At 44.5% G+C, this 15,510-nt stretch overlaps 1 protein-coding gene across 2 annotated transcripts in view; it reads right to left on the bottom strand.

Moving 5' to 3' along the window:
• Positions 1-1,124: 1,124 nt before the first annotated feature.
• LOC105479230 (potassium voltage-gated channel subfamily A member 3) overlaps positions 1,125-15,510 on the bottom strand; it is a 39,793-nt gene continuing 25,407 nt past the window's right edge. Inside the window, exons 3-6 of one of the 2 annotated variants that reach the window (XM_071096425.1) lie at positions 5,038-6,255; positions 4,875-4,951; positions 4,234-4,317; positions 1,125-2,808 (exon numbers count right to left, since the gene is read on the bottom strand). The gene's annotated coding sequence lies outside the window, so the exon portion shown is untranslated. Of the gene's footprint in view, positions 2,809-4,233; positions 4,318-4,874; positions 4,952-5,037; positions 6,256-15,510 lie in introns of those variants that run through there. The other variant, XM_071096466.1, reaches the window with a different exon arrangement.

Here is a 15,510-nt window from a genome sequence, read left to right as displayed (position 1 = left end):
AAAAGCCTAAAGACAAGGAGGAGCCAGAAAAGGAAATGGAGAAGGTACAGCCATAGATAGAGGAGGAATCAGGGGAGAGTGATGTCTTGGAAGCCATGGGTGAAAGCTGGCTAAAGGCAGCTGAGAGGTCAGGCAAGACGAGACTGAATGTGTCATTTGGAGGAAGCCACACGGAGGTCACAGTCTCAGTGGAGCCGTGTTGGGCAGAGGCGGAGCTCCGTGGGTTGAGTGAGTGGGCAATGAGGAGGTAGGAATGGGCTTGTAGGTACTCTTTGAAGACATTTGATTGTAAATAAAATGATGAAATTACGTGGTAGGTGAAGGGAATGTAGGATTAAAGAAGGTTTTATTTGTTTAAGGGTTTTCGTTTGTTTTAAGATGGAAGAGACTTATAGAGAGAAATAGATACAAAATGAGTAGTTGAAGATCCAGGAAAATAAGGAGAGAGAATTCCTGGAGGGGAGAATTGAGAAGGGATTCAGAGCACAGGTGGAGGGGTCATGCTCGGTAAGACCTGGGACACTTCTTTATTTTTATTTTATTTTTTGAGATGGAGTTTTGCTCTTGTTGCCCAGGCTGGAGTGCGGTGGTGCAATCTTGGCACACTGAAACCTCCATCTTCCGGGCTCAAGCGATTCTCCTATCTCAGCCTCCCAAGTAGCTGGGATTACAGGAGCCCGCCACCACGCCCGGCTAATTTTTGTATTTTTAGTAGAGATGGGATTTCACCATGTTGGCCGGGCTGGTCTCGGACTCCTGACCTCAGGTGAACCACCTGCCTCAGCCTCCCAAAGTGCTGGGATTACAGGTGTGAGCCACCTCGCCTGGCCCAGACCTGGAACACTTATTTGATCATAGGAGGTGAGAATGGATTGGAATTGGCTTTGGCTGAGAGTACAGGGGCTGGCTGAGGTGAGGGTCCTCAGGCACCTGGAACTGAAAGGTCTTCGCTAAGACAGACTGAATTCTGCCCAGATCTTGGTGAAAAGGAAGGATGTGGCAGTACTTCCTCTCCTTGTGGCTGTGGGATTTTCCCCATCAGGACCCCTAGACTGGGTAAAGGAGTGAGAAGGCCACCATGTTATTGATGCAGGGTGGGACTGTGCTGGTGAGGGAGCAGGAAAGGGGTTATTGGAGTTGGAAATCTTGCAAGAAAGTACTTAAAGCAATGCCTAAGGGTTCTGGGCTACTGGACTGGTGGGAGTGCTGACAGTAGGACACTGATAGGCTGGGAGAGAAGACAGTGCTCAAGGGTGGAAGGTATCAAAAACATGCCAGAGACCATGCATATGGGATTCAGAAGCAAGAAAGCGTGAAGGCAGAGAGGTGAGAGTGGGATGTTTGAGCTTAAAATTCCCAAGGAGTGCAAGTCCCGTCAAAGTTCGGGATGTGGCCTTGAGTGGGGTCCCTAAGCAGAGTCAGGGTGTAGGAGCCTGGAGAGGAAAAGGTCAAAGGTATTGGCCTCCAGGATTCTGGATGTCAGGGTGAGGACTGAATTTGAGGGGAAGGCTGTGAGCCAGGTGCCAAGGCCTTGGATGGCTGAGGAGGGAATGGGTGGGCAGCTCTGAGAGGGGGTCTTGTCGTGTTCTAGATACTGAAAGATGAGCAGGGGATGCCTCAAAAGGCCACTGGGTGTAGTCCAGCCCTAGGTCAGCTGTGCTTGGGTGACCTGCCTGAGGACAGGTAGCAAGAAAGTAGCTGAGACAAAATAAAAATTAACTTTATGTCTGTAATCACTTAACTCTTCCAATCCTCACGGACTGACGGTCTGTACAGATGTTCCGGTTCACTAAAAGCTTGGGGTTGACAAGACTTTTTGTTCTCCTGAATTTGTAGTACATATTCACCATGTGACTTTTAGAAACGCATGTCATATTCTACCAGCCTCAGTTTCCCCCTCTGAATGCCAAGAGGCTGACCAGAGCGGCGAGTGTTCAGCCTTGTCAGGTGGAGCCCCAGTGATTCAGTGGAAGAGGCTAAAGGTACTTGGGTGGTGTTGCAGAGCTGGGGGTGGAGACATTACAGGGAATCTGTAGGGGATCAGCTCCTGGCCCCGCCTTGGTCTCCAGCTGAGCAGCTACCCTTGAACCTGCCAGAATCCTAGACTTCTGCATGAGATTTTGTTTGGAAAGAGGATTCTGCTGCCTAAAACAGTGTGAAAAATCATAATCTTGCCCAGCCCTGACACTGCGTGAGCCTGTTGCCTTCCTGTACTGGAAGGAGTACCCTTGGCAGTGTGTCCCTGCTGCTCGCCGCTGTCAATTTTAATGCCTAAGCGCTTGGCAGGAACATGGGCAGTGCCAGGACCTCTGTAATGCACTTGGCAATGAGCTGATGCTCGTCAGTGGTAGTTGTGATGCCTCTCAGAAATCTGACTTTCCTGAAGTGGTTTTGATGGGCCAAGGGCTTGGGTGCTCCTCAGTGACCTTGATGATGAATTACATCTGGGATCCAGTGAGTAGAACAGACAGGTTCTTTAGCTGAGGAACAAAGCCCAGACCTGTTCTTCATCACCTAGCCCCAGCTGGGATCTCTTGTTGCCAGGCTGGCAGCTGTGAGGGATCACTGGGCCACCAGGAAGCCTTCCCAGCTGGGACTGTTCTGAAGATTTGTGCCAGAGAAACTACATCTGTGAGTCACTGCTCAGCGGAAAACCCAGCTGCTCAGCTCAGCCCCGGCCCCAGTGACCCGGGGAAGGACCAGAAGGCAGAATGAGAATAAAAGATGGGCTGATTTGCTTTTCTCAGTTTCCATAGCAGGTTATCATATTTGCAGTTCTTCATTTCATGAGGGAAGTTGAGAGTGGAACTGGAATCAAAAGAAGTACTCAGATGGTGAAGCCCGTAGCTGTTGGGTGTGGAGGTTTTGGCTGAGCCACCAGAGATACTCCTCTGGCCCTCGGGGTCCTTACTTTGACTAATCACCGTTTTTTTTGTTTGTTTGTTTTTTGTTTTTTTGTTTTTATGTTTTTTTTTTTTTTGATCCACAGGAGGCTACAGCCAGGCTCATAGTCTGGCACATGGCATTTCTGGACAGTGAGAATCAGGAAATGGGGGTGACCCACTTCTTAGAGTGGGTCTGATGAATCATGGGAAAATCTCTCAATATTGAGACAGAGATACTGGAAGGAGGATGAGATTTGTTTTATAAACAAGAGGGATTCTTGGTGTCATGGCTGCCTTCTCAGAAGGGAAGATCGGCCAGGTGTGGGCCTGAAAGCCATAGGTGTTAAAGGGCTGACCCTGAAACAGTCCCTGCAAGGATAGGGGTGGACCATCAGGACCATGATGGGAAAGTGCTGGTGTTTGGGATGTCACTTCCCACAAAGTGACAATCACTGCAGATGCCAAGAAGCCTCCCACTGGGTTTGGAGGGTCACTATCTCTTCAATTAAAGTAAGGCAAATTCTTAGCTGCCAAGGAGACGAGGTGACTTTGGGTTCTAGTCTCAGATGAGTCCTAGTGGGATAGAAGCCTGTCTTGCTCTGCTTGACGCAGACCAGACATGATGGGTAGGACTTAGTTCCACAACGATGTGGGGAGTCCTGTGAGCAGGTGGGAGTGTGTCTGGAGCATGCCTAGAATCGTGGGCCCTGCATGGTAAAGGTCCTGCAAACCAAGCCAAAATGGGGATGCTTGTAGGGCTGGGGATGTTTAGCCTAGAAAAGGGCACAGGAGGCTAGTGTTTTTGGAACACTAGCTGATATTTTAAGACAGTAAAGTCTAATGGTTAAGATCTTGGACTCTAGAGTAGTGTCACAATGGGCACCACCCTGAATCCTGCCCACAGATGTGGGTCTGCGACCCACTTGGTATTGGCCTGCCCTGCCCTGGGATTTAAAAACTTGCATCAGTCATCAGCACAAATTGGGAGATTATGCTTACAAATCTATATGGACAGCCTCTTTTTAAAAATCTGAGGATCTGATCACCCATGTTTCTACTCTCTCCTGTAACAATAAATTGGACGTGGGTGGCAGCTGCCTCTTCTGAATAAACAGTTGCACTGTGGTTTTTCACAAGTGCTACTTCCTCCACCTTTCTTACATTTGCACAGTTTCACGGATTCTCAGGTGTCTGTAGGTATTGTAGTTTGCAACCCTGTTCTAGTTAAGAACTGAGGGTTTGTAACCTGGCTTTGCCAATTTTAAGTTACTGTGACCTTAAAGAAGGGGGTCAATTTCTCTAAGCCACAGTTTCCTTATCTGAATATGAGAATCATAATAATACTTACCATGAGTTAAAGAACTCATCACCCTTTTTTTTTCTGATCCACAGGAGGCTACAGTCAGGCTCATAGTCTGGCACATGGCATTTTCTGGACAGTGAGAATCAGGAAATGAGGGTGAAGGAATGGCTGGCAAGGAGTGAAGCACGGCATGAGAGCTCACCAACTCTTAGCTGGTGGAACGCTGTCCAACAGTGGAGGAGGTAGCCTTGGGAGCTCTATCACCAATGCTGGGCCTGCAGAGGGGCTGCATGACCTGACAGTAGCCAGGACTATAGAGGAGGACAGCCATCAAGAACTCTGAAATAAGTGGATCATGCAGCAGTACTCCTTGGGCTCTTCCCAATGACCAAGTCAAAGGTGTTGGTGTAGAGCTTCTTTTGATGCTCATTAAAATCAAATTTGAGGCCGGGTGTGGTGGCTTACACCTTTAACCCCAGCACTTTGGGAGACTAAGGCAGGCAGATTGCTTGAGCCCAGGAGTTTGAGGCCAGCTTGGGCAACGTGGCAAAACCCTGTCTCCACCAAAAAACAAACAAACAAACAAATAAACAATAACAACAACAACAAAACCCCCCAAATTAGCCAGGCATGGTGGTCCATGCCTGTATTCCCAGCTTCTTGGGAGGCTGAGATGGGAGGATTACCTGAGCCCAGGGAGGTCGAGACTGCTGTGAACTGTGATTGCTCCTCTGCACTCCAGTGTGGGCAACAAAGGGAGACCCTGTCTCAAAAATAAGTAAAATAAAATAAAAATAAAATAAAATTGATTTGATCTGGAAGGAAATTTTATAGAAAAGAATGTGTCACCTGGAGTAACGTACATCCACTTGGGAGGCTGCCGTGTGCTCAGAGTGAGTTGGAGTTCCAGCCCCAGCTGATGGTGGGTGGGAGCATTCCCCTGCCCCTTCCTGCTCTGCCACAGGGCTCCTTGGAGCTCACTGGCAGCATGTCCTCCCTTGGTAGCTGGATAGGCCCCTCAGTGGGCTGTGCAGGCTGAGCAGCCATGGGGGACAGCTAAACCCATACCCATACCCCAAGCCTGTGACAGAGTGGTCCAGCACTTCAGGACCTGCCTGGGTCCTGGGTCTGCCCCTGGGTGGGGCCTGGGTGGTATGGATTCTCTTTGGGTGGTCTGGACTCAGCCTGATGAGAGAGCCTTTGGTGGCTGGTTTCCATTGGCCCCTGAGAAGCCCTCTGCTGGAGCGGCATGGAGTGACTGAGAGAGTCAGTTCTGTGTCTTAAGCCGTCATGTATTTTCTGGTTCTGGAAGCAGAATCTGCTTTATGTGCTTCAGATGCTGAGCCAAGGGCAGACACATCCTTATTCTCAGAGAGCCACTACAGGGGAGGAAGCAGGGGTCTACTGGCCATGAGCACAGCAGTACATGCCGCATATCTGCCCGACAGGCTGGGAAAAAGCTTGGGGGAGAAAGAGGGCTCATCAGGCCTGGAGGCTGCAGGAAGCCAGCCTCCTGGGCTCTGAGGATGGTGCCATGACACCAGTGCTGAGGACTGGTGGGCGTAGTGGGGTGAGTTGAATGAGCTGGGAATTCGTGTTCTGAATCTATTTCCCCCACTGCTTCTCCCCTCCTCTGTTCTCTCTCTCCTCTCTTCAGCATTCACTGTAGCCTTGATAATTAGAATATCATCACAGTCAGTGAGCAGCTGTCAATGACCCATCTCCTTGTCTCAGCACTAGGTGGTGCTTGTATCTCCCTTCTGACTGGCTGAGGAAGCAGGGCAGCAGGAGGCAGGTGCTGGTCCAGAGCCCCTCTTCTTGCAGAATCATTAGGCAAAGCTCCCGGCAGCCTAACTTATGCAGATATCAGAGCTCAGGCTTTGGTTCTTGTACTTGAGCTAATTGGCATCTTTGGAGAAGCTTTTCAGCCTCTGGCCTGTGGGCACCTGTCCCTGAGGGGTGGCCCATCATTCAGCCTTGGTCTTTGCATTAGGCCTGTATTGCTGCTGAGTTTTCACCCCAAGCAATGTCTGATGGCCTTTGGCTGGAATCTGGGATGGTAGAAAGCTGTTGAGACAGTTGGGTCTAAATTAAATATTAGATCTGAGTGGGTTTCATGTATTTCATAGCATAATTTTGTTGGAATATTTATTTGCTCTTCTCCTGGTTCTCCCGAATTAATAATGGAGTAAAATCCATTTTGACATTCAGCACTGATTTGCTTACATTCTGCTGAAGTGCACCTGCTCTGTGAGAGAGTGGGTGTGTCAGGAGCCTGGGAGAAGTGGGGGCAGACAACAGAAACTTCAAAGGAGAGGCATGGTTTGGGCACTGACTTTATATGTGAAAATGTGATTCAGCCTTAAACTTGTGGGTCACCTGCTAGACGACAAGCGCGAGATCAGACTCCAGTGGGAGAGTAAAATCATGGAAGATACTGTCTTCTTTCAGGAAGCTTATGTTGGGGAAATAACAGCAAACACAACAATACCAGCTAAAGAGCAGAGTGCAAAGACAGGTGGCTCTCCCCTATTCCACTGCATATACACTCACAATCAAATACACATATGTACACATTTGGTCAAACCTGTGAAGACCAAACCAGGCTCTGGGTTTTGGGACTGGGGTCATCAAGACCTACAGGTAAAATCTCCTCTTTTCAAATCTGCATTTCCTTATAGCAAAGTGGTGAGAGCACAGGTCCTAGAGCCGGAAGGCCTGCCTGAGAATCTGGCTCCCTCTGTACTAGCTGTTTATGCCTGGACATGCCACTTAACCTGTCTGTGCTTCAGTTTCCTCACCTGTAAAATGGGAATTTCAGTGTCTATTTCACAGATTTGCTGAGAGGTTTAAATAAGTTAAAACATGTACATGCTTCAAACAGTGTCTGGCACATGGACTGTGCTCAGTGGCTATGACTGTTGTTCCAAAGATCTGACCACTTTTCACCGCTTGCAGAGGTAAATGATAGATGTTCAGACCATAAGGGAAAAACAGAGGCCCATTTTTAGGATGAGAAAGTGGGACAAATAATACAATATCTGCTTGGTTTCAGGAGAGGAGAGGGTCCTGGAAACTTGGTGCTTCTTACACAGCTGCTAAGCCCCAACTCAATTCAATTCATCAAAAGTATAATGAGGATCTGCTGTGCACAAGATATGTAAGAATTGTGGGGAAACAGGTGCTTCAAGTATGGAGCCCATCCTCTACCTCAGGAGGTGGAACAGACAGATACAAACAAAGAGTAGGACATGATAAATATCATAAACACTCAGGAAGACCCTAAGTTGTGAGAAGGGAGGAAAGCCCTCATGAGTGTTGGAGAAGAAGATATCAGGGACAGCATACATCAGAACAGGAAGGCAGAAAAGCTTGAGAACAGGACAGAGTCTATTTTGGTTGGAGCAAGCTTGGGTGAGAAAGGGTGTTGGGCTATCAATGGAGAGTGTGGGATGCAAAGGCAGGGTGAGTTGGCACTTCATCAACAGAAAATGGAAGGCCACTGAAGGCTTTCTGAGCAGGAGTAGAATCTTTTTATATTTTAAAACTAACAGACTATAGTAGGTGAGGAAGATGGAGGGATGAAAGACGACAACATTTGTTCATTTGTTTGTTTGTTTTGCCTGGGTGACTATCCGCATGATGGTATCTGCTAGAGATAGGGAAGTCAGAAGGAAGGGCCAAATCACTGGAGAAAGAAAATGCTTTGCTTGGACAGTCTGCATGGGAAGTTCCAGTGAGTCATCCTGGTGGCAATGACTGGCAGATTGTTGGAAATGGAAGAGCTAAAGAGAGAGAGTCTAAGAATAGAGATAGGGATTTGGGAGTTAGTGGCAAATAGAGTCAAACTATGGAAATGTATATGATGGCCTGAGAAGAAATTATAGGAGAAGTAAGAAGGACTAAGGGCTGAGCCTGGGAGACAGGACATGGAGGGGAAAGGCAGCTGAGATGAGCCTTGAAGAAGACTGAAGAGGTATAATTACTACTGAGGAGAAGCAAGGCAGTTCAGTGTGAAGGATGCCAAAAGATGAAGAAGTCAAGGAGGTAAGACCCAAAGAAAGGCTACTTTTGGGCTCCTGGTGACCTGGGAGAGCCATCTGCGTAGAGTTCTGGGATGGGCAGGGTGAGAGAGCATGGTAGAGCAAAGGGTTGTGGGAAGATCTGAGAGGCTTTGTAGAATTAAGGGAAGAGATGAGATACTAAGCACGTTAAGTCTTGCCTGTCTTCCTAATGCATGAATTAAGATCAGAAAAGAGAACTAGAGAAAGAGGCTGGATGGCTGCCAGAAGCCAGAATATTAAGAAATTGGGCCGGGCGAGGTGGCTCACGCCTGTAATCCAAGCACTTTGGGAGGCTGAGGCGGGCGGATCACAAACTCACGAGTTCGAGACTAGCCTGGCCAACATGGTGAAACCCTGTCTCTACTAAAAATACAAAAATTAGCTGGGTGTGGTGGCAGGCTCCTATAATCCCAGCTACTCGTGAGGCTGAGGCAGGAAAATAGTTTGAATCTGGGAAGTGGAGGTTGGAGTGAGCTGAGATCGCGCCATTGCATTCCAGCCCGGGTGACAGGGCGAGACACTGTCCCCCTAACCCCCCAAAAAAAAAAGAAAAAAAGAAATTGGTATTAGTAGCAGAAATGCAGAATGTGAGAGGGTGTATATAAATGGATCACTAAGAAGACAAAGATTGTTTATAAAATAGAATTGCCTGATTATGAACCAAATACGAATCAGTTATAATATGTTAATATAAAACATTTTTTCTTAAGGAAAACAACTTAGACAATATCAAATATATTTAAAATGTTGGGTAGGCAATGGTTATGAAGGGGGAGAAGCATGCACTTCTCCAACTGTACCATCACTAGCCACATGACTTCCTGTGAGTTATGACCCCTCTGCTTCACATTCTCATCTGTGTAATGGGGATACTAACACTTTTCAAGGTTTTTGCGTTGTTGTAAGGACTGAGTGAGCTATTGAGGAATCTGAATGCAAAGGAGTTATTATCCCAGTGCCTTGTGCATGGTGATTAGGTGCTGAGTAAGTATTAACTATCATCACTGTTAGCTTTTCTTGGCTGTCGGTAGCGCAGTCTTGGAGAGAACAGTTTGGCATTCTGGGCCCTGATATTTAGCTGGATGGATGCTCAAATGCTTGCCTTGGGTGGATAAATGCAGCTGAAGTAGAAGTGAAAGATCGTGTGTGACTAAACAAAAGAGAAAAGGGAAGAGAAAGGAGAGGTTTAGTGCATTTGTGAGTGAGTGAGTGAGTGAGTGTGTGTGTGTGTGTGTGTAGGGAGAGAAGATGGTAACAATGTTAGGAGAAAGGCAGCATTTCATGACTGGCAGAAATGGGTTCCATGGTACCACTGCATGGTCGACTTAGATCCGGGAAACTTGTGGTTTCACAATTCACAGTTGTGAACATTGGTGCTCTTTATCAAACCCTTCAGTCAAAACTGCAAATATACAGTCCAGAACCACAGATTTCTTTAATTTTGACTTTGTAGCTAAGTCATCCTAATCAGGGACTCTCTATCCTACCCACACCCAAACTCAGTAAACCCAAAGAATACTGAGAATATCAGACCAAAATATTTGGTGTACAGTTTGGATTTGTGTTCTGTCTTCTCCAAGTCTCAATTTTCTTCTCTGTGATGATTGCCTAATGTCTACCTTTTTGAATGTCTATGGAGATATGTTTAAGTACTTGGTAATCTGGAATGTGCTAAATAGAGGTTTTTTTGTTGTTGTTTTGTTTTGTTTTGTTTTGTTTTGAGACAGAGTCTCGCTCTGTCAACCAGGCTGGAGTGCAATGGCACTATGTTGGCTCACTGCAACCTCCGCCTCCCGGGTTCAAGCGATTCTCCTGCCTCAGCCTCCCAAGTAGCTGGGATTACTGGTGTGAACCACGGCGCCCGGCCAGAGGTTATCTTTCTATACTAGTTTTCTTTAATATTTTATTTTGGATTTGTTCTATGTGAATTTATCTGAAGTTGATTTGAACCTGTTTACATTGTAATCTGTAACACATTTTGGGCAATAAACTTCATATGCTGACTACTTAGCTTCTTTCGTTCATTTTAAATTTACTTCTCAAGTGTTCAGCTTCAGGGAATGCTCTTCAGGAACAACATTCCTGGATCTGGTGATCAAGAACCTTTGCTCTCATTTTTCATTTTCTCCCAGTCTGAGGAGGCCCTGACTCTGCCCAGTGAGGCTGCTCTCCCTCTGGTAATGCCCATCCTGTCAGCCACGATGTGAGTGTTCTTGAGCTCTGCCTTGTGCATGAGGTTTGTCCAACCGGGGGAGGGAGCTAGAGTCAACACTGTGTCCCAGATGTAGGCAGTATGGTTGCTGTTCTGGCAAGGTAATCTGTGGGTTCTATGGAACATTTTTAAATCCTAACCTGCTTTCTCTTTAACTAGCTTCTCTTCCTATCCCTTTAAATCTTTATTTAAAAATTATCCCAAATGTCTGCTAGTAGCCTCCATACAATTCAATATATTTGGTGCATTACAAAATCCTTAAACATGACTTCTGGATGATCTTTTTTTTTATCTACCCTCCATTAACAGAAACGACGTAGAACTGCTTGGATTTCTCTCACCTCCTCCCTCACCTCCCACCCCACCTCACCCTCCACTCCCCCTCACCCTCCACCCCCAAATACTGAAGTGTTAATGGGGATAGTGCATTGCTTAAGCTGTCACAGTGTGTGATCAAGACAAACTGAAAGTCCTCTAAACCATCAATAGTAATTCCATTCTCCAGGAGAGATGGTAAATTCTTGCATGCAGGAGATATTAGTCGCTCTGTTTTAGTCTGAATTGCGCACAGAATTTCCTGGGCTACTGTAAGGTGGAGTAATCCCAGATTGCTGGAGCTGTTCCGTGCATCCATGGGATAATGTATAATGATCAGTAACCTGTAAAGTGCTGAACTAAGGTTATCCTTTTATCCTAGTTTCCTTTAATAATCTATTTTGGATTTGTCACATGTGAATTAATCTAATGTCTTGTAAGTGGGTGGAGTTCTGGTGTGTCCTGATCTTTCTCGATCTGCCTGGAGTCAATCAACATCCAGGAGTGAGGAGTGGAATGAAGAATGGAGATTCTAGAACCAATATCTAAAAATATGTGTGGAGGTGGGGGCAGGGAGGGAGTTCTTGGCAGGCTACCAGGAGGATTCTTGCTTCCATATTCATTTATCCATCAATCATCTGTTGGGGGCTGTGTTGTTTGGTGGCCTCTGTGGCTGAGCCATGAGGTAAAGCTGATGACAAAGATTTCACTCTGATAGTCTTCTTGCTCTCTGAAGAAAGGCATCCCCTCTTCCCCTGGGAGGCCCACCCTCTGCCTCTCAGCTCATCACTCAGTTTGAAACTAGGCTGTCTGAGCTGTCTCATTCCGCTTGTGATCATGAGCCATTCTGACTTCCTCTATTTCCTCTTCTTTTATTTACTATTCTGTAGTCCTCCCCATGCTTTCAAAACTGAAGGAATGGTTGAGTTGCCATGGCAACCCTCTGCCCCCACCTCTTTTTCCTTTCTCAACAATTTTTCTACATTTTAATAAAATTACTATTTATAGTGCACAAAGCTGCATTCCCCTCCACTGCAGCTCTGCAAGGGAGGTTTTCTGTCTGACCAGAATACTAATGACTAAACCATGGCTTTCCAGTGAGGAAGTGAGGAAGCCCTCCAGAGCAATCACTTTGGGAGACATATTGTTCTTTAGGACATTGCTTAAGCATGTATGCAGGGCTTGGCCTGCATATATGAAGAACCTCAGTTGGCAGGGCTGAAACCCCATCCTTGTAAAATATACCACATAAATGTTGAATATGGAATTCGCAGCACTTTGGGAGGCTGAGGCGGGTGGATCACTTGAGGTCAGGAGTTCAAGACCAGCCTTGGCAACATGGTGAAACCCTGTCTCTACTAAAAATACAAAAAAATTTAGCTGGGCATGGTGGCACGTCCCTGTAATCCCAGATACTCAGGAGGCTGAGGCAGGACAATCACTTGAGTCTGGGAGGCAGAGATTGCAGTGAGTTGCGATTGCACCATTGCACTCCAGCCTGGGTGACAGAGTGAGAGCCTGGGTGACACAGCAAGACTGTGTCTCAAAAAAAAAAAAAAAAAAGAACCGATCTTTTAGGGTTTTTTTAAGGATCCAGTAAATTAATATAGACAAGGACTTAAAAGAGCGTCTGTTGTCATTTGTTATAGGCATTTGAATTATCATTTTAGTAGCTTATTAACATCCATGAAGACTATTCCAAATGTGAGGTTTTACAAAGGTTTTATAGCTGTTGAGGGATAGGCCTGGTGGAGGGGGTTAGGAATGGTTATTTTGTATGAAATGAAACATTTAGACTACATTGAAGAGTGGAATGAAGGAGTAGCTTTTAAATTCTTAGTATTCAATAATGAAAATATTCATTCTTTATCATGTTTTGGGACTTTATAAAAACAAATTCTATATAGGAGCAAGGCAGATTATGTTAGCTTAATTTGAACTTATATTGTTTATTCATTCAAAGGGCTCACAGGTGGAAAATCTCCGAGTGAGGTTATACAGTAATGATCTGGTAGTAGTGCTATTTAAACTTTCATGTGCATATAAATCACCTGGGAAGTTTATTACAATTCAGATTCTAATTCAGTGAGTTTGGGGTGGAGCCTGAGAGTCTACATTTCTATCAAGCTCTTAGATGATGCTGATGCTGCTGGTCCCTGAGGACCACTGAGTAGCAAGGTTTAAGGTTTTTGGGGCCAGCTCTTCCTAAAGACACTTTTAAAACAAAGTTATGGGTTGAGTGGAAGGGGCTTTCCAATTTCCTAGTTAGACCCAAAGCTGGAATTACCCAATATTAATAGAACTGGGCCCTCATGAGAGAATGAGGTGAAGAATCACCAGTGGAAGCCAGAAGACTTCTCTTTTTCTGAGATTTTAACAAGAGAAGTCAGGGAAGGCTATATACTTTTTTAATTTTTATTTTTATTTTATTTTATTTTTTGGCCAGGAAGCTCAGAGGTGCCTGACTGCATTGTATTCAGGCTCTTCTCTTGCTTTATAAGTCAGATGTGATTACTCACTTAATTTTGTTCTTGAAGCATTTTCAGAACCCAGTAAAACTCATCATTTTCCTGAATGAGAGTTAAGGCTCTTTTTTTTTTTTTTTGTGGTGATTTATTCAGAATATTTTGAAGACATTATTGTTGGACTAAGATCCAAGTGAAACTGAGCCAAAAGAAGACATAATTATTAAAACATTAACTTGAAATTTCAACTTCTGTTTGAAAGCATCGCTTTCCTATCTAAATATCTGTCAATATCTTATTTAAGTCTTTTTTTTTTTTTAAACAAAGCAAAACAAAACCTTTGACATGTTTTTAAGAACTAACAATAATGGTGATATACAACAGCTGCAGTCTCACTTCCGAATGGAGGAATTAAAGGCTCATGTTAGAAGATGAGAGGTTTAGCTACTTTAATCAGCCAGTGACTCACAATTACGAGTCATGTGATTCAACAATCTCAGTGACTGTGAGTTTCTCTTTGGAGGACTGGGCAAACTGTGAAGAAATATGTGAAATTAAAGAAAGAAATGTGAAGTAGACTTCCTCTTTAAATTCTAGATTAGCCATGACTCAAAGAGCATGGTAGGACATCTGTATATGCTCATTTTATTAGAAAGGGCATCTCAATTGGATTTAGACTTCTATCCATGTAATCCATCTTCTTTTTGCAGGCAGGATTATCTCTAGGCTAGTACAGAAAAATTGTCATTTCTATTAGATTATTAAGCAAGGTCTGTATCATCTCTCAAAAAGACCCACAGATCAAGATACGTTCACATCAGTGGAGGAGGAATTGCCCTTTCAGTGGCACTTTCAGCCTTTGCAGATGCCAATTCAATCAACCAGTAACAACTCAGATGGGAGATGGGAGAGTGCGGCTAAGATGGACAAGAATACACTTTCAAAATGCAAAGCTTTTCTGCAGCATTAGGGGTCATGGAGATGTTAAAAGACTTTTCAAGTAGCAACCACACAATAGGACTCCAGACTAAAGGCTCCTCAGTTGACAGATAACCAGTGGGAAAAGATGAAATGAGAATTATCTGAGAATGGCTATCATAACCTATCCTTAAAACAGAAGAGCTTTGTTCCTTTTAAGCTTGTGGGAGCCTGTTATAGTAGCAGCCTTATAATTTGTCACTGAATAAATCACCAACACCAAGTTACATTAATTATATCTTACTCTTCAGCTCCTTAAATTTCTCCTTAATAGACCTAAAGGAATTGTGATGAATAAGGATTGAGACCATTTGCAACCTTTGGAGTTAGTGTTTTGCTTTCCAATAATTGACATTTTTATCTATTAATGCAGTTAGGAAAATTCATGTTTTCAGTTTTGATAAGAATTTTGCCTAGAATTATCAGCAACTAAAATCTTACTCTAAGTTAGTCAATTGTTCTTGATGATTATAATGATCTAAAGTTTGATGCCCACAGCCTCATGTAGGTTAATTTCCAGTAGATTCCATAAGAATGAGAGAATGTGTGTATGTTTTTGAACTGGGAGACATTCTGACTGGGATCTACAGAGATATAAATGGGCAAATCCAGTACAGTTTAAACATAAGAGTTCTTATCCGAGTGGAATACTTTAAAGGGTTGGAGATTGAAGTAGCCCTCTGATGAAGTCTAGAAACTACTGGAAATGTTTAAATACTGTGGTTTAAAATTACACTTGAGATAAAATCTGATTTCCTGTTTCTAAGTCAAAAAGCTTACAACAAGGACCTTGAAGGTTCCTGGAATAATAAACAACTCTTCTAAAACGGCAACTGGATGAGGTAAGTGTGGTTGACTAGAAAGTCAGATTAATTTTCTCAACACTACTCATGTTTCAAAATTAAGAGGGAAAATTTCCAAGAGAGAGACATATCTGAGGTCATGTTGAACCCAAAATAGTTTTAAGTGCGGCAATAGTTTGAAACATTTTTAAAGGTTTTACACTGCTAAAACAATGAGCTAGTTTCCTCAGATTGCATTTGTTTTACCAATTTAGTGTTGAGAGCCTCTTAACAGTGGTATATCAATGTGCAACATTTCTTGCAACTTATAAAAGTAGACTGGCACTGGCTACAAGGAGCTGGAAATCCTTCCCCATCTCATTGGCCTCGCTTAGTCCTTCCTACTTAGTCATCAAGCCTAAATCCTTCTCTTATTTCCTGAAGGCCCCTAAGCTAATTTTCTCTTCCTTCGTTCTCACAGTTCCCTGAGCCTACCTGGTATAGAA

The sequence above is a fragment of the Macaca nemestrina genome, chromosome 1 (assembly GCF_043159975.1).
Source record: "Macaca nemestrina isolate mMacNem1 chromosome 1, mMacNem.hap1, whole genome shotgun sequence".
NCBI classification, from domain to species: Eukaryota; Metazoa; Chordata; class Mammalia; order Primates; family Cercopithecidae; genus Macaca; species Macaca nemestrina.
Note: the sequence above shows the minus strand (reverse complement) of the source record. Positions and strands in the feature narration are given on the sequence as shown.